This window comes from Cervus canadensis, chromosome 19 (assembly GCF_019320065.1).
Source record: "Cervus canadensis isolate Bull #8, Minnesota chromosome 19, ASM1932006v1, whole genome shotgun sequence".
Taxonomy (NCBI): Eukaryota; Metazoa; Chordata; class Mammalia; order Artiodactyla; family Cervidae; genus Cervus; species Cervus canadensis.
In genome coordinates, this window is record NC_057404.1 from 21,123,263 (window position 1) to 21,149,088 (window position 25,826).

Genomic DNA, 25,826 nt, shown 5'->3' on the forward strand with positions numbered 1-25,826 from the left:
GGTTGTTTACCGATGTTTTAAAGTAACTGTCAGAGTGGAAAAAAAAAAGTTCATCCTGGATGAGACCACTCACCTACTTGCAAGTTGCTGTTTATTTTAAGCTGAGTGCATAAATAATATATTGATATACGAAGGGTGATTTCAAGCATTAGAACACGAAGCCTCCTGTTTACTAACTGTCATCGGGCTGAAGAGAATTTAAACAGCTCTGAACCTTTTTGTCTGTGAATGCAAGGCATGAAATTAACTTTCATTTCGTCGTTAGCAGAAAGCATGATTAAGGCAGTCTTGTTGATGTGTCTTCTGCCGATCGGGGGCTCTTTTGCTATTCAAGACGAGCCTGGCAACAGAAACAAGGATTTGAAACAAGAGCCTCTTGCCAGCCCTGCCACCACCTCAGAGAAACACAAGCAGGGATCTGTCTGGGACACTGAGTCAATGTGTTCTGAATGTAAAAGGAAGTAGTGAAATAATCCTAGGCTGGGTTCAGGGGTTCTAGTCCTGACCACCAGGAACCCTGTCTGAATCTCACTATTTTCCCCTGTAGAATGGGCATCATAACCTTTGCTCCCACTGTTTCCCAGGAAGATGCTGAGACCCCAGTGATGTTATTGTTGGGCAACAGCTTTGAAAAGTATCAGGTGTCACATCTGGGCAGGACAAGGCTGTGTTTTAGGTGACCTTATATATAGAGTAATTCATTTCATCTGCCTGACAAAGCTATGGGAAAGGTATTGGGATTATCCTAGGTTTCCTACTGCAAAAACTGAAGCTTGGGAAAGCAAAGGGGACTTGCTTCATTGTCCCACAGCTAAATGGTTGCAGATTGGGATTCAAACACCAGGCAGCTGGGGGCCCGAGTTTGTGTTCTTAGCTATTACTTACTTGGGAGAAGTGGCCAGGTTTTCCTACATAAGATTATACCTCCTGGTCATGCTCAAGTAAATGAAACATCATTCCTAATGGTCTGGACCAAATTTAGCTTGAGAAAATGCAGGTATGACTTTTCCAGGAGTGAATATCAGCAAAGAAGATTCCCATTTGGGTAGGGATGTAGCCAATGGTATGGATTAATTATGTTCTATGTGTAAAGAGTCTGTTGATACTTATATGAAAACCCCAAAGTGAAAAGACCTATTACATGGAATGCTTTTGGAGACAAGAAATGTGATTTACCTTTTGTCCCTGTAAACTTGAAAGTGTGATAGCCTATTTTGGAGTATAGGGAGAGTGTTAGAGAATGAATGGAAAATGTATGGAATGTTTAATTTTGCTTGATTACATTTCATATGGGGCGGCAGCGAATAGAAGTGTGTGATAATATCACAGTATACCTATTTTAGATATTTTGGTGAAATGCTCTGGGTTTTTCAGTTTGATACCTGAACCCTTTGGGACAGGTCCTTATTAAGCAGATGAACAGGAATGTATTGTGAATGTATTCGCATCATTGAAAATATATAACTTGTGTAACTACTTTTTAAATTTATATTTTATGTTATATTATTTTAATTTCAAAAGAGGAAAGAACCTAACGTGATTGGTGGAAACAAAAGTGATGTGAATTTGCAGATCTTTCCCCTTAAAATAAGCTCAGTCAGTAGCAGGGTTATACTTAAAAAGTAGAGTGGCATAAAGGGGGATCTGGTTTACTTTTGATTTCTAAATGAAGCAGTTAAAAAATAAGACTATGTGCATAATCCTGGAAAAATGGACAGGCTCATGAGAAGTTGTCAGCTGAGGGGCAGAGTAAATTCTGCAGTTCCAAATTGCAAAAATCTCAGCAATTGCTATTGTGCCCTTGCACTTGTTAATACAATAAGATAATTGCATAATTAAATACACTATGGAATTTCAATAATCGGAGACTTTGTTTCCTCATCCCAATATGCCGCTGGCTGGTATTGGAAAGCACTGCAGTGTTTTCAGGAGGCCAGATCATTCTTTCACATCACGTCCTCCACAGTGTACCGTGGCTTCTCTGGCGGTTCTGAGACACTTCCCCTTTGGGTTATTTTTAGGTGGTTATATTTAGACAAGGTGAAATTAAGCAGGAAGTCCCCCAAAGTCTGACTTGGCCATCGGAATTGAGGATCATTTTGCTAAAAGCATCCCTGGTGCCCTCTAGATCTTTCTAGGTATTAATAATATTTGGTGAAAAACAAGCTGAAGACAAGTGCTGTTTGGGGATGGAAGGAGTACCCCTTTGGGTCAGAATTGTGAGAGGGTTTAAAAGAGTCACTGAGAGGGCAGACTTCAGAGCCAGGTTCCTGGGTGCAAACTCTGGAATAGCCTCTATCTGCTGTGCAGCCCTGGGAAAGATATTCAAACTCTCCTGTGTGCTTGGATTTCCCTGGTGGTTCAGATGGTAAAGAATCTGCCTGCAGTGCAGGAGACCTGGGTTTGATCCTTGGGTTGGGAAGATCCCCTGGCAAAGGGCATGGCCACCCACTCCAGTATTGTTGTCTGAAGAATTTCATGGACAGAGAAGCCTGGCAGGCTACAGTCCATGGGGTCGCAGAGTTGAACACACCTGAGTGACTAACACACACACACACACACACACACACACACACACACACACTTTTTCTCTCTCTTCTGTGTTCTTATAGGTAAAAAGGGACTCTTAGCCTTCTTGCAGGAGAAGGCAATGGTGCCCCACTCCAGTACTCTTGCCTGGAAAATCCCGTGGACAGAGGAGCCTGGTGGGCTGCAGTCCATGGGATCGCTACGAGTCGGACACGACTGAGCGACTTCACTTTCACTTTTCACTTTCACACATTGGAGAAGGAAATGGCAACCCACTCAGTGTTCTTGCCTGGAGAATCCCAGGGACAGGGGAGCCTGGTGGGCTGCCGTCTATGGGGTCGCACAGAGTCAGACACGACTGAAGTGACTTAGCAGCAGCAGCAGCAGCCTTCTTGCAAGGCTTAATTGAGTTGATGTATAGAAAGAGCTCAGGAAATACCAGGCAGCTTTTAAGCCCCGGTACGTGTTAGCTGGTATTATTAGGCAATCTGGGAGGAAGTTTCCTAGTCACCTAACTGTGGCAAATCTTTGCGGCTGAACAAAAAAGTAGATTTATGGTTTCATCCATTCAAGAAATATTTATTGAATACTTTATACCATCCTGAGTGTCAAAAAACCAAAGATGAATAATATTCATTCCCTGCCCTGAAATAGTTCCATGGAATTGGGAAAATAGACATGCCAATAGATGATGATGATGATGATGATAAAAATTATCACATTAAAACAGTGTCTGGCAGATAGTGAGATATTTTAGCAGGAACTGGTCTGTCATCATAGTGTCTCTGGCACTTAACACATAGATGAATAAATGAGTGGCAGGAATTTGGTTTAAGATTATTCTGTTTGAGAGTCAAAATGGTTTGCGTGCATATGTGCTAAGTCACTTCAGTTGTGTCTGACTCTATGTGACACTATTGACTGTAGCCTGCCAGGCTCCGCTGTCCATGGGGTTCTCCAGGCAAGAACACTGAAATGGGTTGCCATGCCCTCCTCCAGGGGATCTTCCCAACCTGTGTCTCTTATGTCTCCTGCATTGGCAAGCGGGTCCTTTACCGCTTGGAAAGTGCCACCTTGGAAGCCCCAAAATGGTTTATTGGCACAGAATGCATTCCTAGCTGAGTAGTCACTGAGCATGTAGCTGGGATGTGATACATGCTTGGTGAATAAATGAGAGAATCAGTGTATGGATAACACTGACTATGAGCTTCTTCTCTTTAAGATCACTACAATGTGAGGAAGCAGGTGAAATTTGCTAATGTTGGGCTGACTCTAGGGTGAAGCAAGTGAGTACCTACAGTGCAAAATTTAAGGAGGTGCTCACTCTCCGAGTTGCCCCAGTGCTAAGGAAGCACTCACCCTCCAAGTCTTGCAGGTGCTTCCTTAAATTTTGCATCTTAGCTGCCTCAGTTTCCTCACCCCTCAGTTTCCTCATCCAGGCTCTGATGACTGGGTTCTGTGTGTTTGAACATTTTCCCCCAATTTTATTTTGAAAAATTTCCAGGCTACAGAAGAGTTGAAAGAATAGTGAAAGGAACACTGTGTACACAGTTTACCTGTACTCACTAAGTATCAACCTTTGGCCACAGTGACTCTCTCTCTCTCTAGATGTGTCTTTGAATCTCGCACTAATTCACCAAAGATATCATGTTCCCTCCATGTGCCCCTGCTTATACTGCTTATGATGTTATATTTACTTCCTAAATGCTGCATCTCAACATAATACATTTTGGAAGAAAAACACCAAAAAGAACATAAGAGAACTTTGCCTAAATATTTTTTTCAAATTTAAAAACTGCTGCTTGGAACTTATTTTTAGACTATAGACTACTAATCTATTTAGAACACAGCCAATAAAAGATGCCTCAAAATTTTAAAGGTTAGAAAGTTTTTCTGGGTGCTCTGACATTCTCCTTCACAGGGGAGAGGGTTTCTTGAAAAGGCAAATTTCCTTGACCAATTTTTTTTTGCCCAAGAGCCTTCTGAAAAGTAGTTCAGTTCAGTTCAGTCGCTCGGTCATGTCCGACTCTTTGCAACCCCATGGACTGCAGCATGCCAGGCTTCCCTGTCCATCACCAACTCCCGGAGTTTACTCAAACTCGTGTCCATCGAGTCGGTGATGCCATCCAACCATCTTATCCTCTGTTGTCCCCTTCTCCTCCCACCTTCAATCTTTCCCAGCATCAGGGTCTTTTCAAATGAGTCAATTCTTCGCATCGGTTGGCCAAAGTATTGGAGTTTCAGCTTCAGCATCAGTCCTTCAAATGAATATTCAGGATTGATTTCCCCAGGATGGACTGGTTGGATCGCCTTGCTGTCCAAGGGACTCTCAAGAGTCTTCTCCATCAACACAGTTCAAAAGCCTCAATTCTTTGGTTCTCAGCTTTCTTGACAGTCCAACATCCATATATGACTACTGGAGAAACCATAGCTTTGACTAGACAGACCTTTGTTGGCAAAGTAATGTCTCTGCTTTTTAATAAGCTGTCTAGGTTGGTCATAACTTTTCTTCCAAGGAGGAAGCATCTTTTAATTTCATGGCTGCAGTCACCATTTGCAGTGATTATGGAGCCCCCCAAAAATAGCCTGTCACTGTTTACACTGTTTCCCCATCTATTTGCCATGAAGTGGTGGAACTGATGCCATGATCTTAGCTTTCTGGATGTTGAGTTTTAAGTCAACTTTTTTACTCTCCTCCTTCACTTTCATCAAGAGACTCTTTAGTTCTTCTTCACTTTCTGCCATAAGGGTGGTGTCATCTGTGTATCTGAGGTTATTGATATTTCTCCCAGCAATCTTTATTCCAGCTTGTGCTTCATCCAGTCCAGCATTTCTCATGATATACTCTGCATGTAAGTTAAATACAGAGGGTGACAAGTAGATGGTAGTCCAGATACTGATACAATGAGATTATTGTTTCCCATGTTAAGGATATTCACTTAAGGAGTGACTTTGCAAATATAATATAGGGGTGATTTATAAATTTGGTGACATGCTCTCAAATAAAAAGAGACACTCTTGACTTTACACTGGCATACTTTGATGAAAAAAAAAACCCTTCTCTGATCATCTTGAATATGTATAAAAAAATAAGGTATCTGTCACTCTAAGTATGAATCTGCCCGAAGGTTGCATTATGTCAGTGGTTTTGAAATTGCTGTCTGGGGAGGGGACTCAGGACCACCATGGATGATGGCAGTGTGGGGTGTGGTGTGAAGAAGAGAGGGCGCGGGACCAGCATTGGGATACAGGCCACTCACTCCTGTCCAGAAGAATCGCTCTGATATAATGTACTTAAAATTGGCACCTGCCTAAGAATCTAGTTTTCAGGACAGTGTTAAAACAAAAAAGAAAGCTTGGAAACCTTAGCATTGCTGGCTAGGAGATAAAACAGGAAAAATTTATGCTGCAATGTTGGTTGGCAGTGAGAAATGATAGCTGTCAACTTGCAGGGTGGGAGAGGTCAGGAAAACCATGAAAAACAGATACAAGATCTAAAATACAGTCTGCGTCTAGGAGTATAAAACAGGGTCAAGTGCCCATCCATAGCCTAAGGCAATGATTCTGAAACTTAAGTGACTCCTGGCCCTTAACCCAGAGGTTTTGATTCAATAGATCTGGGGCGGGGCTCTGGAGTCTGTGTTTTTCTGACAGTCACTGGGTACCACACAGACAAAAATTGCCCTAAAGTCACGTCTACGGCGTAGAACATTACAGCATTTGTCGTTGATAAAGGCGATTGGAGTTGTAAAGAAAATATTATATTCAGCCCAGTAGAATGTAGCCCTTTCTCAAATTCAGGGAAATTTTAGGATGATTTCTTTCCAAAATCCAACTAGAAAAGATGGTCATGAATAACAGAGAGAGAAAGACAGTTAAATAATTACCAACATATTATAAACTGGACTTTACCAAGTCCAGTGGGAGAGGAAAGAAAGTTTATGTCTGTCTGAAGGCTGTGACGGGTTCTTGGAAGAGAGAACTTCATGGTGGGACCACATGGCTTAATGGGATAAGTGTAGGCTATGGAGTCAGATGGACCTGGGTTTGAATCCTGACCTTTCCTTCTACCCCCTGGGTGTAGGACCTTAGGAAAATCACTTAATTTCTTTAAGCTTGGGGCTTCCTCAAAGGGTAAAACTGAAAATTAAATTAGATGATATATGATATATTCAAAAGACTGAACATAGGGCTTGGAAAGTAATGCATGCTCAATAAGTGTTTGTAATTGCTATTCTGTCTATTCAACATGGTGATTAAAATGGGTAGGCTCTCAAGAGGGCTGGAGCGAGACCGTGTCGTTTTCTGCTTTTGTTTTTGGTTTTCATATGGGATGGGAGAGTGGAGGCAATAGAGTATCCCTAAGAAAGAGGAACAGTGTAGGCAAATCTTGATGGTATATGCTTGCGTGCCTTCAGAGTTCCCAATACTGTTGTTCATGTAGAGGTTTTGAGAAGATACCAGTGCTTTACAGATCTTAACTAGTGGAATCCTCAGAGTGACTCTATGAAGAAGGTGTTGCTATCTAATAGATCATAAAGCTGAGGCACAGAGAGTTTAAGTAACTTACCCAAGATCACACAGCTAGTAGTGGTAAAGCCGGGATTTGAATGCAGTCAGTATCTATCCTGCTAATCACTCCACTATGCTATATTAATAATATTGATTTATCTCAATGTGTATTAGGAAAATATAACTCACACCATAATAACCATGGTTTTATAGACAATACTGCCTAGAAATATAGTAAAAATTTAAAAAGTAACTTGATTTAAATGTCATATGAAACAAATAATAGTAGAGGTGACATCTAATATGACAAAAATCCTATGGCTGATTCCCATATAATTTTGGCCTGGGAAATTCTGCGGCAAGGAAATATTGGGATTGCCCATGAGAGACTATTGTCTTTAAATCATTCTTGTATAAAACAACAACAAATCCTCTAAGTTCTGGGAAAGAAATAATGTCTATTTACCGTTGGAAGGGAAGCCTCGAGAAGGGAAGGCCTTCTAATTTGCTGAATTCACTCCCATTTCCTGCTATTCCTTTGGGAAGGGGAAAAAAAAAAAAAAATCCCTGCTGAATGTCTGCTGAGCAGCCGGACAGAGATCTGGGCTCTTTCTTTGGAGACTTTTAGTTTCTCCTCCTCCTCCTCTTCTCCTCCCCTCCTTCCTCTTTCTTCTTTTCTTCTCTTTCCTACCTCTTTCCCTACTCCTTCTCTTTATTGTTCATGAGGACAGATTTCAAAGAGGCTGTGCCTGAAGAATGCAAATACCTAATGTGATTCAATAGAAAATGAGTTTAATACTTTATATGGGATTTTAATTTACCTTCAGCTTTCCAGGATGGCACTCATGTCTGCCCTTGAATCTTTCCTTTGGATGTTTAGATAATCCTAAACCAGTCCACGCTTAGGTGTTTATATTTGCAGCAGATTTACCTTCCTAACAAACAACCTGTTTGAGGCTAATATTAAAATGAGTTTACATTCTGTGGACAAATGAGCACAGGAATTAGTCTGTAAGTTGTAAAAAACCAGAGTGTAACCAGCTGCATTTAGGCAAGGAATTTTTGGATAATTCACAGTCCTCTCGACCTGGATGTGGGTGGAGTGGCTGCCCTCTAGGTTCCAGATCTGGGTCTTATATTTAACAATGACTGGTCTCCTAATCCAGCCCTGTGCATTTTCTCTGTCGTAACCTGAGGACAAACATCATAATCTAGTCTTCTTAGCTCTATTCCCACCATTTAGTGCTTGGCATATCATGTGCATTCAGCATGCGAACTTATGCCCATTGGTTAAAGAATGATGTCAATAATTCAGTATTTCTCGTTTCAGATTGTATTTCACCACATATTTTTGGAGCACTGACTAGGTGATAGGCATTGAGTTAGGAGCTTTCATACTGTTTGATTCTTGCACAGCCCTCTTCACCTGTTGACAAAAGGGAAACCGAGGCTCAGGGAGGCGAAATGATTTAACCAAGACCACACATTCTTGACTCAACCCTATTCAAAGCTGGATATTCCGATTTTCAAGCTCACTTTTTTACTTTCTTTCTGTTACTCTCCTGGGCCTAGTGAACATTGAGTGGGTTTCCCCACTTCTATTAAACTCTGCTCACCACTGACTCTGCAGGATCTCAATAATCCACTCCCAAGTAGAAGGACAGTCGCTGCCTCTCTGACTGTAAATAAAGAATCTGTCTTCATGGCGTGAGACTCCGAGTGTCATCAAATGCCGCTGCCCACAGTGTGTTCAGGAACGGAAGCTGCTCTCAGAGTTTCCAGCAGGGCCTGCCCGTGGAAGCACCATGGGATTAGTCCTGTAGACGTGCCCCAGACGCTGTTCCACGGATGAAAACAGTTGTCACAGGGACTAGAAAATTGAATTGGTTAAACCTTCTGGGTTTAGATTGTTTTTGGAGAGTGAGTAATTCTATGATTTTTTTTTTTACTTGTCACAGGCTAAAAGGAAAAAAAAAAAGTAAGAGTGAAACTTCATAGCTATTTTTCTTCCCTGTATGTTCATAGTAGTTATTTATATCTGGGAAGTTTCCATTGGGATTTGATTCAGGATACAGATTTGGCAGGGTGGCTTCTGCAGTCCGTGGTGACATTTGACAGACTGCAGGCAAGGCAGGATGGATTTCTAATATCTAGATGGATGGATTCTGGGACGAAGTGTCGAGATGCTACTGTGTTATGAGATGGATTTATTGATCTGAATCTAAAAGTGGCCCGTTGCTTGTCGATATCGGATCTGTATCAATACATTTGATAAATGAGGGCTCCCGATCCTTTGCTTTCTTTGCTTTATCAACTGCACTTGGCAATAACAATAAAAGACTCCAGGTGGTGCCTTGTGAATGGCTTATTGCCCTCGTCATGTGCGCTGCTAACCTTAGGGCCCAATTTTGTGATCCCGCATATGTTACAGCCACCAGAAGTGCGCGGCTGTGCCTCACTTCCTCCCTCAAATTAGACATTCCCCTGCAAGGTTGCATTTCAATATCAGCCTCACTCATTAACCTTGAAATGCCGTGCCCATACTGTAGATAGCATCTTCATTTTCCAGATGAAGAAATTAAGACACTGAGAGGTTAAATGAGCCTCCCAAGGCCACACGGTAAATCTCGAATACAGCTGGAGCCAGGTGGAGGTGCTGTGGTTCCTGGGAGAGGGTGGGACTCTTGCCTTCTCCGTGGTTCCAAAGTGAAAGGGTCTGAATGTGCAAGGAGCATGTCCGTGGTATCCTTTCTCCTCAGCTGTGGTGAGGCTGCCTTCTTATCTCTGAATCTTTTGGGGAAGAAGTCCAGGTCCCTGTGTTGGAAACAGAAGGTTCAAAAATGTGCTCTCTCTGGTCTTTGTAGCCACAGGCCAAGGTTGGGTGACAGTCCTCGTGTGATGCTTCTTATTGAGACATGTATGTTTCTGGGGTCAGCTATATGCCCAAGTAGATGTTATTATAGGTGATGTCGGGGGGACAGAGAAACATAAAACAGAGTTCTTCCCCTCAAGCACCTGCATTTGAGCTGATGAGAATGGTTGATTGCTTGTCTGTATCTTCAGATCTCTTCATTCGGGGGCTGGTAGAAATCTCTGGTAGGCTTCCCAGGTGGTGCCAGTGGTAAAGACCCTGCCTGCCAGTGCAGGAGATATAAGAGACACAGGTTTGATCCCTGAATCAGGAAGATCTCCTGCAGGAGGGCATGGCAACCCACTCCAGTATTCTTGCCTGGAGAACCCTATGAACAGAGGAATCTGGCAGGCTACAGTCCATAGGGTCACACAGAGTCAGACACGACTGAAATGACTTAGCACGCACACACGCAGAAATCTCTGGTGGGTGAAACAGGCCCCGTGACTCCACTGACATGACCATAGCCATGAGCACACTATTAATCAGTGATATTAATAAATGATTGCAATGCTTGTGCTGTCGACAGTGTATACACTTACACAGCCAATTTCAGCAACTACCTGGAATAAGGTTAACAAAGGTGCTTGAAGTCCACAACCCTTGGGTGTGCGTGTGGGTGCAAGTCTAATTCTGAAGATAGAGCTGATCTCTTTGGTGTAAATTATGTGACTGTGTAACCTTTGAGCCTCTTCTGGAACTTTGAATTAAATTCACTTTACTCTGTCATCACAGTGATGATGAGCTGGAATAGGAAACCAAAGAGATGATTATCCAGCAAAATATAGAACTAGAACTAGAAGGCTTGAGGGGTAAGTGGAGTTTTATCTAGGAAAACTTTTTTTTAATAAAACCTCTTTGGTTGAAAATTCATTCTAAAAGATAGCATGGAAAAATGCTTATATCTCTGTTTCATGCCTCCTTCTTTTTGTGGAAACAGGGCTATCATTCTGAAGACCAGATTTTTTTTTTTTTTTGGTAGGTTGAGAGGATGTAGGGCAATAGCCAACTGATGATTTTTAGAGTGCAATTTTTGATATTAGTTTACTTCAAATACAGTGAGTTAATGAGCACATTTTTCCAGAATCTCATTTACATCCCTTGTTCCAGGGAAAATTGTCTAATACTATGTTTCTTTTTCTCCTCCACCCCTCAGTCCATATTCCTCAAGACTCAAAGAAGAAGCCAATTTTACTTGCATATATTGTTGAAAATGCAGATTCTCTTAGAGAGTGAGATTAAATTGGTTTGGTGTGGAATTTAGGAATCTCCATTTCTAATAAACATGCTAAAGAGCTGATTACAGTCTTAATTCCTAACAGGCAGGTCTTGTGAGGCCCGTACTTTGAGCAACAGTGTTAGAGGCAAAAGAGTTGGTACCTGAACAAATTCCAAGTAGGGTAGGAGAAGTGATGTGTATTAGAGGGAAGTGTCCCTTCTTCCAGAAGATGGTTTCATGGTGAATGAGGTTGGCTTTTAGTCAATGACTAATTATATAACCTTGGAGGAAATTCAGAACATGTGTCTTACCCCAGATTTAAGTGTAAAAACATATATTGAAGATATTTTCTTAGTGCTATATTCAGGATCTGAGTGAGAAATGGTTACTGATCACTGGGAAATATGTTTATTATGGGAGCTGTTTTTTTTTTTTTTTTACAGTAGGGAGAATTTATTTGATGCAGTGAATATATTATTTGATTGATATGATCAGATTATAGAAAGTCTGTGAGAAAAAAAACAGTAACACCAGCAAACTATCACATTAGAGTTATTCATCCAGCCATTTGTGTACCATATGAATAAGCACTCTTGGAGAAATTTTGTGATTCTGTCAAATAGAGAAATTATTTGCATAGAACATTTTTCATTATTTTCAAAACAACACTAGTGTGGCTGAGCATCAGTATGTGTGTGTGTGTGCGTGCGTTGCACATGACTTGTGGGTGGATATCGGCAAACAAGCCATGAACTAATAATAAAACAACAAATTAGCAACAATTTAATTAAGTACAATTTATGTCAAAGTATCTGAATAGGGATATGATTACATAATTACATGTAAAAATTTGAGGGAAAGAATAGACATTTTTCTTTTCTTATAATCAACTCCCTGTTCCACCATGGTCCGGCAGCTGTTTTTTTGAGCTGCCAAGCTGGGCTAAGTTGGGCCAAACCTTTATGGTGGGAATAGTCTGTGCGAGTTGGCGGGCTGTCAAGCCGTGTGTGGTCCTTGTCCCAGCAAGTGAGTCAATGAGAATTAGAAGTTGCAAATGTGCCTCACGTTCACTTCTGAGTAACAAGGAAGGGGTTTGAGATTGCTGAAAGTCCAGCTCTGTGACACCCTCTCTTGTAGCAGTTGAATCAAGGAGATGCTGGAAAATTAAGGTCTGGTGGGCCACAGAGCTTCCACAGGGCGTGCACTCTGCATACTGCGCTCGAAATGTCACATTCCAAGAGGTCCTGGAATTAGCAGGCTCAGTGTCATATCGTGCTGTGGGCTCAGCTCACATGATGCAAGCTTTTGCTTATCTGACCGGGCCTAAAATAAGACGCTTCAATGCTTTATTTATGAGCTCTGGGCCACCCAGGCCTGTGATGTAAGTAACCTTGGGGTACACAGCATTTGATCACTTCAATTCCCATTAACTACCTGTTTCTAAATGGGGAAAAGCATTTACCCAGCACATTGTGTTATTCATGAAGATACAAAAGCAGCCTGTTGGGCTGTCGCTGGGGTGGATTTCCATGTAATGTGATCCAGCTGTTGAATGCTGCAGTGTAGGTGTCTAACATTAACTTGTCTCCTTCCCCTTTTCTGATTCTTTTTCTTTCTTCTCTTTCTATTTTTTCTCCTTGTTTTTTTTTTTTTTTTTCATTCTTAAAAAGAACCTTGGCCATTTCCAGACATTTTAAAACGTGTAACTGTATGTGAAGAAGTTAGGAGCTCCCCTGTTTAAACATGGCAAGTCTTGAGTTGGTGGCAAAAGACCCATGGTACACAATAATGGGAGTACCTAGCACAGAGTTTCTTAGCTGTGGCGCTGTTAATATTTCAGACCTGATCATTATTTTTTTTTGTTGTGGACATTGTCCTGTGGATTGTAAGATTTTGGGAGTATTTCTAGCCTCTGTTCACTAGATGCCAAGAGGACCTACCCATTGTGACAACCAAAAATGTCTCTAGACATTCCTGAATGTCCCCTTGGGAGCAAAATTACCCCTGGGTGATGTAGTATGACAGCTAACTGGGTATTTGTTAATGAAGCATTTCAGATTCTCGCTGAGATTGTTTGGATATAGGTATCAGACCTGGATTTGGAGGCAGAAAACCTGAGTTTGACCTCTGGACCCAAAACTAACTGTGACTAGTTAATGTGACACTGGGCACAATATTTATCTTATTGAAGCCTTAAATTTCTCACCTGTTAAATAAGAACAATACTACTTAACTTCTAGGGTAATTGAAAATCAGTGAACTAATATGTATAAGGAATATAGCTCATGACACGTGCTCAGAAATTGATGTTCTGATTGTATGACCTGACTTGATAGATGAAATATTGTGACTGTCAATTTAGATATGCAGAGAAATAAAAGGCAGTCCTATGGGCCCCTTTCATCATGTGTTGCTCAATTTTCTGTTTCATCCTTTTTCTCTTCCTCTCCATTTCCTTCCCCCAGCCATTCTTATATTCTAGAAACTGACTAATTTTGGCCTAAGATGTGAAACCTGGAGAATGGAAAGAGGAATGATAAGGAGGATGTAGAAGAACAGTTTCCTGATGGGATCGTTCTATTAGGGAGCCCCCTGAAGAGGTGTGGGCAATTCATTTAGCTTCTGGAATGTGAAAATATAGAAAGATGGTGAAAACAAAGAAACCCTCGACACACCATTGAGCTGAACCCTGCTCTGCACTCAGCAAATGCCAAATCCACCTTGTGTTTTTTGCTTCAGTAGAAAGTGAAATCGCTTTCCTTATTCGGGAATGAAGGTGACAAATGTTAAATCTGTTTTCTTAGGAAACAGCTGAGAAAACATTCAAAATGATTCCATGTGACTAGCACAGTTTTCTGCCTAGGTCTTCAAAGTCTGAGCCTCTTTTGAGCTGTATCTAAATCTAGAAATAAGGGCTGGGCTGAGAATGAAGGAGTAGACATCAGACAGGGAGTTGAGACTGTAATCTTTGACATCTCCCTTTCAGCCATCACACACATATTTTATAGGCTACCTGCCAGCAATTAAGAAAACCTTGGCAAAAGCCTATCCTTCTTATTTGTTCTGAAACCCTCCTTTCTGTGAAGAGGTGTGTTATAATTTCACTTATGTTTTACAAATCTCTCTTCCTTACACAGGGCTTCCCAAGTGGTGTTAGTGGTAAAGAACCCGCCTGCCAATGCAGGAGATGTAAGAGACGTGGATTCGATCCCTGGGTCAGAAAGATCCCCTGGATAAGGAAATGGCAACCCACTCCAGTATTCTTGCCTGGAGAATCCCATGGACAGAGGAGCCTGGTGGGCTATAGTTCATAGAGTCACAAAGAGTTGACACAACCAAAGTGAGTTAGCATGCACACTTGCTTCCTTACGGGCTTCCCTGATAGCTCATCTGTTAAAGAATCTGCCTGAAATGTGGGAGACCTGGGTTCAATTCCTAGGTTGGGAAGATCCCCTGGAGAAGAGTCCCTTGAGAGTCCCTTGGACTTCAAGGAGATCAAACCAGTCAATCTTCAAGGAAATCAGTCCTGAATATTCATTGGAAGGATGCTGAAGCTGAAACTCCAATACTTTGGCCACCTAATGCAAAGAACTCACTCATTGGAAAAGACCCTGGTGCTGGAAAAGATTGAAGACAGGAGGAGAAGGGGACAACAGAGGATGAGATGGTTGGATGGCATCACCAACTTGATGAACATGAGTTTGAGCAAGTTCCGGGAGTTGGTGATGGAAAGAGAAGCCTGGCGTGCTGCAGTCCATGGGGTCTCAAAGAATTGGACATGACTGAGCGACTGAACTGAACTGAACTGATGTTTTCTTACACCCACACTCCTTCTAGTTCTTTCCAGTTGCACTGTAGAACATGAGGGTTGGAAAGGATTTAAGGGATCATCAAATCCATTGCTTGGATTGCTTCTAGACCATCTCTGACATGGTCCATCTGTCCTATCCTTGTATGATACCACAGATAGGGGCTCACAGTTATGTAAAGGAGGATGCTTAGAAGTTAGTCCAGTCTTTCTGATTGTTAGAAGCATAGGCTCTGTCTCCCTGTGTCTGAGGACCCACCTGTGCTGGGACCCACATTCAAATAAAAGATAGCTTCTGCCCTCACGAATGATAGTCATGGATATGTTGCAGTTATGATGAACCAGGTACCTTGCTAGAATCTGGGAATACAACGGAGTAAGAACACTATCTCTACTCTCAGTGGAGCTTGCAGCCTAATGGAAGAGAAAGATAATAATCAGAATTTCACCTTATTAAATATGTAACAAGATTGCACTAACTTCAGTGTAAGGAGGGAAAGTGACATGGTTTTGTGTGTATATAACCACAGAGCTGACTGAAATTGGGTGGAAAGGGAGGATCAGAGAGCGTTTCTACATGAAACAGACTTTTTTTCTGAGCTGAGAAGGATGAGTGGGAATTAAAGGTTTTGAAGTTGGAAGGGAAGGGGTGGGGTTAGCATCCTAATCAGGGGGTTGGCAAGCATTGAAACAGGAGGAAATGTGGGGAACCAGGTAGTGATGGAGGCCAGCAGGCCTGGGGTCCAGGGGATGTGATCAGCAGGGCTTCAGGGGCTCTTGATTTTGGTTTTTGTCTTAAGATCAAGGCTGTTGAAGGGCCTTTAAGAGCTGTTTAGGGGGTAAATGGTAAATAGGGCTTCCCTGGTGGCTCAGATGGTAAAAAGTGCCTGCAGTTCAGGAGACTTGGGTTTGATCCCTGAGTTGGGAAGACCCCTGGAGAAGGGAATGGCTACCCACTCCAGTATTCTTGCCTGAAGAATTCCATGGACGGAGGAGCCTGGTGGGCTACAGTCCATGGGGTCACAATGAGTCAGATACGACTGAGCAACTAACACTTTACTTTAGGGGGTAAATAGACAGTCTTGGTCATGGTTAGATATGGACCAGATCAGGTGGTGTGGATGGAGAGAAAAGCCTGAAATAAATGCTGCTTGCCTGCTGAGGATGGAGTGAACGACCCTGCTGGCGAGGCCATGGCAAGTTTTATGGAGATGGCAACTTCTGAATGGTTGTGAAATAAGAGTGGGTGTCTTCCTGGCTGGTGATCTGGCTGGGAAAACTGCAACTACACAGACAGGCAGATGTGAAGATGTACAGGAATATTCCAGAACACAGCAAGTTATCCTTCTTGGGCTGGAACACAGGGCTGGTATCGACGGTGAGCTTCACCAGCTGACCAGGAGCCCTGCAGACTCTGCAGAGGGGTTGGGCTTCATCCTGAGATGAGGCTTTGTGGGAGATGGAGAATCTCAGCGACAGTTTTAGAATAGTCACTCGACTGCTGTGTGGAGGTGAAAATTGGAAGCCAGGACATCCAATGGAAGGAATAAGGAGATCTTCACTGGGCAGCAGTGGTGAACTGGAGCCTTTAAGGACAGGGAATCAAACCCGCCTTCTTGTTGGGGCTTTGGCATGCCCCAGACACCCTGACTGCCATTTCTCTAATAGCCGGGGAAATCCTGGCTTATGGTGTGGTGAATCTGTACAAAATGCTGCTCGGGAGAGAACTTTACAGCAGAGCAAAATGACCGGAATAAAATCGTCCATCGTGTACAGAGGCAACCATGAGTGTTTCCCATTTTATCTGCTCTTTTGGATTGTTCATGCACTTGTCCATCGTCTTTGTCAGAGGCAGAATATTATTTATAAAGTGCTGTTCTTTTCCCTCCCTCCCCAAACATCTGGATGTTTGGAGTTGCTCAGCTAAAACACCTGTAGGTAGGTCTGAAGTTTTGCCTCTTCTCCCGAATGTTTGGTGTCCATCCGACAAAGTCTGTGAGGCTGTGTGAGAGCCATCCATAAAACCAGATGCTACCCCAGGCCTGACTTGTAGATGAATTTTAAGGGGTGTAAGAATGAATAAACCCTGCTTCAAGGTGCCATAAAATAACCAACTAAGTGACGGGTCCAAGGGGATTGAGAATATTTCTGGTTGACGAAAAGTGACATAAAGTCGTGCATTTAGGCTTTTTAGGAGTATATTTTCAGGTGAATGTTTGCGTTGAGCAGCTTGGGTTGGGAGGATCAGGGGTGATTAAAAATTTTTGTGTGTTTTGAAGAGTTCTCTAGCTACTTTAAAGTCTATCATTTAACTTGGCTGTCAGACAAAGACGTAAGAACTTGAAATTGGAGTTCATTCTTTCCTAAATAGCATTTTTTGGGGTTACAAATATATTTTCTCGGCTTTTGGACTAACCCCTTGTAATCTTTTATAAAAGAATGATCCACAAAGGGTTTGGGCAATTATTTAAATATAGGAATTATACACAAACTTTAGAGTTTGCCCCACTATAATATCTGGGGCAGGAGAAACATGCAAACCAGAGAGCATGCACACCATGTTAATAAATTGTAAGTAAGACTATCTTGGAGGCTTCCCTGGTGACTCAGATGGTAAGGAATCCATCTGCCAGTGTAGGAGATGTGGGTTTGATCCGTGGGTCGGGACAACCTCCTGGAGAAGGAAATGGCAACCTACTGTAGTATTGTTGCCTGGATAATTCCATGCACAGAGGAGCCTAGCAGGCTACAGTCCATGGAGTTGCAAGCAGCCAGACATGAATTAACAACTAAACAACAACAACAAAAGCTATCTTGGCCATTCCTGGAACTGTGGGTAGATTAGTTTATTTTCTACACCCTCTGGTCCATCCTCAGAATCCTAGTTTCTCCTGTATCCTCATGTGGTTTTCTCTGGTTGAGAGGGCGATGTGACCATGACAGGTCATACCGCAGATGTTGCCAGAGCTGAGTGAGGGCTGAGGAGATGCTCACTGTTTCTCTCACCCCACCTAGTGTGTGTCCCTCCCGAGAGGGTCTTTTAGAGCTGCCCTCGGGCCAAGGATATATCTGAGTAGCTACATTCCTTTGCTAGGCACTGCCTCCATTTGAACTACTGTCGAGGCAAAATTGCTTTATTTTCTAATTTTGATGATATTAGCAAATACATGTAATGGGAAATAAAATTAATCAGTTTGTGCCTGTGAAATTGCCTCCTGTTTACCTCAGCCTTGTAGCGATTTTTCCCCCTCCTACAGGGGTTATTTTAATTAACAGCGTGAATTTTTGGTAGTTTAATTTATTTTATGATTGTGTAAAAATACTCCTTTGTAAGGGTTTATATATAACTAGCCAGCTAATTAGCAGTAATATTTTAACAACAGCTGTAGAAGCAGGGAGTCCCATGAAGCATGGCTTCTCCCTTCAGACCACCGGGATATTTATTGGTGTCTTTCCTTATCAGCTCAGGCTGAAGGCAACAAAGGAGGGTGGTGTGAGCATCAGATAATTAAAAGAGAAGTAAGCTTCCTAGTCCTCCTCTCACCTGACACGCACAACTTCCTAAGGATTCTGTGTCTCTAAGCCTCTGATTTAAGACTCCTTCTCCTTCTCCCAGTTCTTCCAAAGTCTATTATACATTCCTTGTGAGCCTCAACCTAGGATGTACCTTTCTGGAAAATTACGGGGAGGCTTTTAATGGCATTAACATGACCTAATAACAGCCACCAGCTTTTGGACTCCTCTTTTCATGGATGGAAAGCATTTTAACATAGAGTCCACCTTCCCTCCATTGAACTTACTGGGATTCAAGCATAAAACTGGGGGGAATAGGGGCAAAGGGGATGAGGGAGAGAGTTAGGGGAGATGGTGCAGAGAAACAAAGACATGGAGAGTCAGGAAAACAAGCAAGACAGACAGATGACCTCTCCCTAAACATCTAACCTACACCCTGCTCCCTCCAACCCCTCCTTTGTCACCCAGCACCTCCTTGGCTGCTTTGGGTTTGGGTTAGAGGATGGGGTTCAGGAACTGTGAGAAGGGTGCATGTGGAGAGGAAGGTATAAATGGAGAGGCACTAGGGGACCAGCAGACTCAAGTGGCCCCCTGGCACCCCGTTTCAGGGTGTGCACCCAGTGGCACGCTTAGTGAGAGTTCAAGAGTTCGAGAGTTGTGTTTTTGCACCACGTGTTTTATTCCTAAGGGCAAGCCAGCTACTTTTGCGGGGTCACAAACAGTCGGACACAACTGAGCGACAGTCATACTTTTAGGACCACCCCCAGCCCTCCAATGTCTGTGGTCTGCTTTCAAAGAGAAGGCTAGGGAAGCCTCACTCGCTTTATTTTCTAAGAGAGTTCTCACCAGTCTTTTCTCTGTGAGCTCACAATGCCTCACCTCGATGACAGCACAAGCTTAGTCTTCTCATCATGGTTCGTTTGCATGTTTGTTTACCTCCTTGGACTGTGAGCTCCGTGAGAGCAGAATCGCTTTGTGGCTAGTTTGGTGCCTGGTCCATAGTAGATGCTCAATAAAAAAAATGATTGTGTGGATTAAAAAAACACCCCTGTAAGTGGAATTTGACTTTCCAATTAAGCTGCTTAAGAGTCAGGAGTCTCAATTTCTGAAGAAGTGCTTGATAGTCAACTCCTTATACTAGTAATTGTGTCTAAAAATATTTCATGTGCTAGGTTGGTGCAGTGTCTGAAACACAGACAAGGTTCAAATGTTAACTATCAGTATTTCTTCAACATTAGTAAGTTAGAGGGACATTCTCTATAGAAAGTACAATGTAAAATTTTCCAAAGAGCATCTAAATCTAAACATATGGGGAATCAGTAATCACAGACACAGATGTACACACACACACACACACACACACACACACACACACACACCCTTGATTTGACTGGATTCATTTATAGGATTTTTTGGAGAGGGAAAAGGCCCAGCGGCGGGTAGGCAAAAAGTTCCTAAGAAACTGAAAGCTTCTTGTACTGTATTGGGCTTCCCTGGTGGCTCAGTTGGTAAAGAATCCACCTGCAATTCAGGAGACCCAGGTTGGATCTCTGGGTTGGGAAGGTCCCCTGGAGGAGGAAATGGCTACCCACTTCAGTATTCTTGCCTGGAGAATTCCAGAGACAGAGGAGCCTCGCAGGCTATAGTCCATGGGGTTGCAAAGAGTTGGACGCAACTCGGTGACTAAACCACTCCCACTTGTGTAATCACTGTATTATCACTCCAGGGACCGATAGCATGACTTACAATTGTAAAGTTCTTGTATTTCATATACATGCAGAGAAACAAAGACAGGGAGGGTCAGAGAGAGAAAAGCAAGACAGATAGAGATCCCCCCTCTCTCTCCAGGTGCCACAGATCCGCCATCTGCTCCTGCCCCTCGGCCACTGCCAGCAAACCCCTGTTTTGCTGATTTGGGTTTGGGTTCAAGGATAGGACACGAGAGTAGTGATCCTGCACACCCATCACTTTAATGGTCTGTGCTCAGTGTCTATTTGATGAGGGAGTGAGTGACCTTATTCAGCTTTCACCCTCACCCTTCCAGGTCGTTATGGTTTTTATCTTTATTTGACCAGTGAGGTACTTCCTCTCAGAGAGGTTGATGATCCTGATGAAAGTTCCCTAGCTAGTCAATGACAGAATCAAGAGTCAAACCCACATCGTTTCATTCCAGAGTCTGTGCTTTATTTTATTTACTGTAAGATAGCACCACTAATGTTGTTTTTACTTATGTGAATAAATAATAACGAAGGCTAAGGGCAGCTCACTGTGACACTGAGGATAGTCTTGTGTAGTGTTTGGAGGTCGGGCTCTGTAATGAGACAAATCTGTGTTTGTGTCAGTCACTTGTTCTCTGCGTGACTTTGAGCAGATCTCTAATGTCTCTGTGCCTCAGTTTCCCCATCTCCAAAATGGAAGCAGTATCATCACCTATTTCATGAGGAAGTCTTGAAGATTTTGGGAGATGATGCCCTGGCTACTGGACACAGAGTCAGGACTCACTGGTAGCAACCTAAGAAGTAGGCGACAGGTCCTGACTTCTGTCCCTAACTGCAGTGTGTTCTTCCTGGGTCATGCTGTCTGCATCTGAAAGATGACAGTCCAGAAGACTTGATCTCTAAGGCCCCTTCCAACTCTAAAATCAGTGATCTGAGAATAATTTTGTGGTGTCTCACATCTGATGTGATTCTCCTCAGTATTTCTGAAATGTTTTCATTCTCCGATGAAGAGAGAAAATAATAACGTGAAGTGGAAAGACAGGGGAGAAAACAGGAATTTTAAGAGCGTCAGTGAGGGGTGGATGAAGAGTGGGTATCATATGACAAGTAGCTAAATTGACCATTATGGGTATCGAACTCCATTTGGTCTGTAATAGTAGGTGAGCGCTTGGCTATATGAAATTCGCATCTATAGATCAACTTTCCCCAAACACCACCTCAATTAATGAGTGCTGAATGAGGAATGGAGATTTGGCTGGGCAGAGTTAGTGATAGAAAAGATGAGAAATATAAGTATTATACTGTAATTAAAATAAAGGCAATGTGACTTATGGCCTCCATCTCAATTCCATTTTCTTTCTTTCCCTGTTCTTCCCAAAGCAAGAACTACTATGGAAATAGATAGAGGAAGCAACATTTCTTTAAAAGTTAAAAAAAAATCTAAACTTGGGATTTCTTTTGATGGGAAAACAATAAAGTGGTAGATAATATTGAGGTTCTCACTGCAAGAAGACAATAATTGTATTTTGTATTTTGTTATAATAATAGGTTCCCGGCTAAATGCACAAATCTAATAAAACCATAATACCAAGCTACAATGGGCTTCATGAATTGGAAATGCAGCGAATTTAAATGCTTTTGGCACCTGCCACCCAGTTTCCCAATAATAAGATCTATAATTTCCTGATAAGGGCATGCACAACTCTTGTGAATATAGGTCTATAGAAGGGCCAAAGTCTGTTTCAGTGTTCATGTTATTTCTTGCTGGCCTTGCCAGGCCCACTCCTTCACGGCCAACCCTTTTGCCAATTAAAATTATTGAGAGTGCCGAGATAGATTTTATGACTTTTAAAGGGATTTTGAACACATAATTAACAGTACAGGACCAGAAAATGGTGAGTCATTCTGGTCTTATTTAAGGGTGTTTCAAAAGCACTGAGTGTCACTTCTACACATTTAAAGAACACTGTGTGTTTGCAAATGGAACAGGAAGTGTTAATATATGTTGGTAAGGCTCAGGGCCTAGTGGGAAGAGGCTGTAGCTTTTCTTATCTAAGTGTCTGGGTGAAAGTTTAGTGCAATTTTCCTTAGTGCGAGTTACAGGTGTCACTGGAGGTTGGTGTGAACCTGGTAAGTGGGGTAGGAAAGATGGAATTTCATTTCTCTGCTCAGACTCTTGGTACTGTCAAGACCTCTAGGCTAAAAGCAGATGTTAACTGAGCTGTCACACGCAGCATCTCCGCGTACAACTCAGGGTACTACCTGGGGGTCCTTGGAACTCCCTTTCTTCTAAACAAAAGGTGTCTTCATTAGTGGGCAGTTGGGTCCCGTCTTAAACTGTACTAGTGCTGAGTCTACAGAGAACACATGAAGAAACCACCAGGAGTGTCTTTGGCCTTTATTATTTATTTACTTTTAATTGAATTATAGTTGATTTACAATGTTATTTTATGCTGTATAGCAAAGTGATTCAGTGATATATGCCCTCTTTGTTAATACATTCATTTCCATTATAGTTTATCATAGGATAATGAGCATGTGCTATACAGTTCTCTGTGTATACAGTATGACCTTGTTGTTTATCCATTCTATATATAATAGCTTGCATCTACTAACCCCTACCTCCCACTTCACCTCCCCCAAGCCCCTCCCCCTTGGCAACCACCACCAAGTCTGTTCTCTATGCCAGTGACTCTATTTCTGTTTCATAGATAGGTTCATTTGTGTCATGGTTTAGATTCCACATATGACTGATATAGTGGTATTTGTCTTTCTCTTTCTGACTTATTTCACTTAGGATGATCATCTCTAGTTGCATCCATGTGGCTGCAAATCATAGTATCTTGTTCTTTTTCTCCCAGACTCACATGGCACCATGTGGGTGACCAATGATGGTATGACCCAGGAGTCTGGGAACCGTAGTTTCCTGCTAAGCTGCCAGGAGTATGACGAAGGTTTCACCACTAGCACCAAGGTTCACTATAGAGACCAATGGTAGGTCCACCTCATGGCTCTCTCTTCCTGCGGCATTTTGCTGACATGCCACAGCAACACAGCAAGGGTTTTGTTCATTTTTTGCTCCTGTTGAACTTGGATGTTAATTGCTAGTGGTGAGTGTTTGAGATAGTTTGAGATAGTTACTACATACAGTATCAGGACAAAAGAAACACCCTCTGAAAAAGTGCAGTTTCCTCCTTGTCCCTTACCTCCTCCCATCACACTTTTTGCTCTCCTTTCCAGTTTGGAAAATGCAGTTCAATTGAGCTGAGTCACCTGCCTCTGATCACTTCCTTATCAGCAGCAGATGAGTCTACCTTGACTTTGCCCCCAGTCTCATTTAATTAGATATAAGCTTACCTCAAAGTCAATTCATTCTGTTTCTTAACATTGACCGCAGTTTCTCTTTTGGCTAACTCCTTGCCTTTCCCTGTGATTGAAGCAGTGGAGGTTGATAATTCATTTTGTTCCGCCATTATTGATTTGGTGGCTCTGGTCCAAAATTTGAAAATTTCTCTCCAGGTTGTTCTTGCCCTTGGTTTTTACAAAGACATTGCATAAAATGAAGGGTGTAGGTCAGAAATAGAAGCATCAGTGCTACTTTAGGGTATGAGGGTCCACTTTCAATTGTGAAAGAGGCTTATTGTTAATTGCAGAGATTTCCAAGGGCATCACACACTTCTCATGCGGTGGCTGGGAAAAAAATCTTCCTTACAAATGCTTTCTAAACTGAGAATGGATTTGAAAGACCATTGTCTGCCCTAGCTCAGAAATTATTCCCTCATAAAGGACTTGTGTAAAGGTTTTCAAGATACCTTTATGTGAAAGATAAACTATATTAAGGGCCCAAGAGCCTCTGCTCACCACATTTTTACTGAAGGTTTCCTTTCTTGATTCTTATAAATGTCAGTTTCACTGAAGAGTTTCTTAAAGTCACTGCCTCCCTTGGACTAAGAATTCTGAACCTGAACGTGGATGCTTCTCTGATGTCTTTTCTTTTTATTTTGGGGACCTTGGTAGGTGTCATGTAGCCAGTAGAGTTTTTTTGATAGATCATAATGAGATTATTGAAGGGTTCTTATATTGCCTTAAAAAAAGCTTCCCTAAATGATCACTGCAGAAACCCCAGAAACCAAGAATTTATGTAGTGAGGTTTTCATGGATGCTTTTATTTCTTCATGAGTCCTCTAGCATGTGACATTTTATTTTCATTTTGAGACTAGTTGTAATAAAGGCCTATCATTTCAAAAAAAAAAAAAAGAAAGGGAAAAAAACCCCCCATTTTTCTTTGTTTCATTTTTCCCAAATTAGTATGGCAAGCTGAGTCAGTGACCTCAGGTCTATTTATTGGATAGTGTGAAAGAGCAGTAGAAATGAACAGAACGTATTATTTTCCTCAGGTTACTTTACTTTCTTATGAAGATGGGTCCTTTGAATTAGCTCCTAACCACAGTAGTGTGTAAGTGTTTTACTACCCTCCTCTGATTTTCCTAAAGGAAAAGGCAGAACCTATGGCATTGTCTTATATCTTTAGAAAACTGATGGTAGATGCCTTCCAGAGACACTTATTCTAAATAAAGCTAAATTCTTCCCTCTCCTCCTTTCCATCTAATTTGATATCATGGGTCTCTCTAAATAAAGTGAGCTTGTAATGCCAGTTTATCATTGTCTTAGAGACCAACTCAGCCTTGACCCCAAGCCTGTAATGAACTCAGTTTCCTGTGATCAGATGGTGAAATCATAACCCAAAAAAGTACTTTCCTGAAGCGAGATAGAAAAGATGAAACCATCATGTACGGACTTTTAAAATATTTCCCTTCTGTCAGTCATGACTGTTACAAAACAGGTAGCTCAATGATGTTTATGAGTCTTGCTGGCTGTCAGCTATGAAAGGATCCAGCCAAAATCGGGGGAAACTCTTACTGCGTTAAATATTCTGGCTCCAAGCAGCAAAACCCAAATCTGTCCGTTGTGCTTTCGTTTCAATAGGCCCTCTAGATTCTTAATTACAACGTGGGCTAATTATGCAGTCCAAGTTCTAAAGCGCACTAGATTTGCACAGCACGTCCCCCCTTCGCCTCTTCTTCTCGTTGGCATTATTGTATTGGTTTTCCCGGCCCTGTCAGACTGAGATTTAAATCCTTAACCTGACATTCATTGTGTTCTGAGTATCAGCCTTTCCTGCCTTTCTGAATTACGTGCCCAATAAAGTTCTCGTTTCTGTCATAGGTCAGGACTCGGTCTTTTATAAATTCTTAGGCTGGGACCATTTAAATTCTGTTTTTGATTTTATCCTGCCTCTTCAAATTATTTGCCTTGTAAGCGCTTTAACTTTTTGGTCTTTTGCCCCAGCTTCTTAGGCTATTAATTTTTTTTTTTTAACCTATGTGACCATTGAAGCAAATTTATGGAAAATCTCATTGACAATGAGGTAGCTTCATTCGGGAGAGAGAAGAGAAATGTTTGGAAGGTCTTCAAATGGGCATATTTGCCAAACTGTGTATGTGTGTCCTTACTGCAGGTCCTGAGGGAGTCCTCAGCTATTACAGTCTCTTGACTTTGGCACATGTAGGATATTCTCCATCTATGCATTTCCTCCAGCCACTTGTTTGGTGGCCC

General features: G+C 42.1%; 1 protein-coding gene across 2 annotated transcripts in view; it reads left to right on the top strand.

Annotated features, from left to right (window-relative positions):
- The window catches only part of PPARGC1A (PPARG coactivator 1 alpha), a 718,367-nt gene that overhangs the window by 201,154 nt on the left and 491,387 nt on the right, over positions 1–25,826 (top strand). The gene's annotated exons all lie outside the window — the stretch shown is intronic.